Source organism: Coenobita brevimanus, chromosome 93 (assembly GCF_032717465.1).
Source record: "Coenobita brevimanus isolate Jiangsu-jjx chromosome 93, ASM3271746v2, whole genome shotgun sequence".
NCBI classification, from domain to species: Eukaryota; Metazoa; Arthropoda; class Malacostraca; order Decapoda; family Coenobitidae; genus Coenobita; species Coenobita brevimanus.
The window spans coordinates 44322990-44325353 of NC_137046.1; positions in this window are offsets into that span (position 1 = coordinate 44322990).

The window sequence follows — 2364 nt, forward strand, 5'->3', positions numbered from 1 at the left end:
AATGAGCTATTATGCTCTGATGAAATTAATTCTCGCTTGAAATTCTGTTAGGAGCACCAAAGCTGCTTCACTTCGGCTCCCTGCAGCTGCATCCACCTGCCACCCGGATGCAAGCCGATGCCGACATCATTATACATCGTAATTATCAAAGCGAGTGTGCTGCTTCTCACAACAAAGACACGGAAAGATATTTTTAACTCATGAACCCCTTCCATTATACTAAATAACCAAGAGCATTAGCATGTTACTCATTACACTATGATTACCCCATCCGAATTTGTGTGTAGCCTTCTATATAATAAGCATGTAGTAATTAACTGTCATTTGATGGTTCGTGTTTAATCGAGTCTCACAAGTACCTTCAAATAATAATTTTGGCCTGTGCATTAACATCATCATTTCTAAGTTCAAAATCATTTTCCATTTCAAAATGAAGTCCAAAAACATTACAGTGATAGCAGTTACCTTGTATGTATGCACAAACTTAGTTTATTTAAATTATATAAATTTTGCACTGAAAAAAATGAAATGGATTTAACTCAAGCTGTCAGTCACTACTCTGTCAAGATCAAAAACTTATCAGCGGATGAGAAGCCGTATGGTGCGTCAGACGCTGGAGGCTGGACAACTGGGACACACACACCTCTTACATGTAAATGCACACACACACACACGCACACACACACACACACACACACACACACACACACACACACACACACACACACACACACACACACACACACACACACACACACACACACACACACACACACACACACACACACACACACACACACACACACACACACGCCTGACGCTACAATGAACTGTGCCTCTTACGGTTGCCTCTGCTTTGTTACAGAACGATAGTAGGGTAGTAACAGTGAAACAGTCAGACTCTCTCTCTCTCTCTCTCTCTCTCCCATCCATTTGTCTGCAGGTGTCGCCATTCCTCTCACACCCCGCTGCGCCTCACCCCTCATCTGGAAGGCACCATCTCACCCGCTTTCATCCTTTCAGCTCTCCCCTCTATCCATGTTTTGCCGATAATTATACAAGGGCTTTCACACGCGCGTTCCTCCTACTATTTCACCTGCGTTATCTTCTTTTAATTCGTTTCCTGCGTAGATTGTCTCAGTTAAATATGTGTGTCATTAACGAGAATACAATACTTAAGTTCAACCAAGGAAGTGCAAGGGGAAGAGAAACTAGAATCCATTAGCACAGTAAGGTATTTTTCAGCTACATAACATCGTCCATCATCAGCAAAAACGTTTCCTACATTCAACCATGGCAATAAAGTAAGTGAGATACTTTGTAATTCCACGGCACATCAGGAATTCTCTCACTGATGATAATATCCTTCACCAACGTGACTCTAATATTTAACATTATCCAACACAGCCCCTCTCTCTCTCTCTCTCTCTCTCCACTCCACTTAATATACATATATATATATATATATATATATACACACACACACACACACACACACACACACACATCATTTTTATAACAGAGGTATGTATATCATTAACTTGTAATAAAGGTACAGATTTTCCTCCCAATTCACTCTCTTCCCAGTTGTCGTCCAATGATTATTTTACAATTTCCTCAACACTCTCCCTCACTGCTCACCCTCTCTCTCCATGCCAAGACACGCTCTTATTTCTCACGATAAATTTCTCTCATTCTTTTACCTCTCCGTTTTCCCTTCCTCTCAGTCTCTGTTTTTAGTTTTTCTAATCTCTCTCTCTCTCTCTCCAAGCACTTCTCTCTCCTCCTCTTGGTAGGTTACTTTGAAATCCCCATATCCTCTTTCTACTTCTTGGTACTTTAATATTTCCGCTCCCTCCCTTCTCTTAGTACTGCTTGTTTTATGTCCGAGTACAGCGGCTGCACGAGGATTGCATATCAGTGTGTTGGTGACGAGATTAATGTATGAGTTTAAGATTTCTGAATTTACATTAGTATAAAAAAATCAAATGACATTAATATCGAATAATCACGGACGAAAACAGTAAAAATGGGACCGCTACGTAAAGCACACATTCGTAAAAGGTGTGGAGGACGGAAATTTACTGAATGAAAGTGTAAAGGCTGTGTTTAGGTGGTATGGTCAACTAGTGAGAATGAATATAAACAAGGTGATGGAAAGGGATTATAAGACTGTGTTTGAAGGTAAGAGGAGGAGTGGAAGTTCAAGGAGAATGTGACTGGATAATGTAAGTGGATGTGTGAATATGTCAGATATGAAAGATGAGGAAGAGAAGGAACTGAGAAGGGGCTGAGCAGAGTGATGAAGTACTGTATTCATGCAGGGACACATAAGCGCTGCACCACTTTTTCCCGGACTATCTT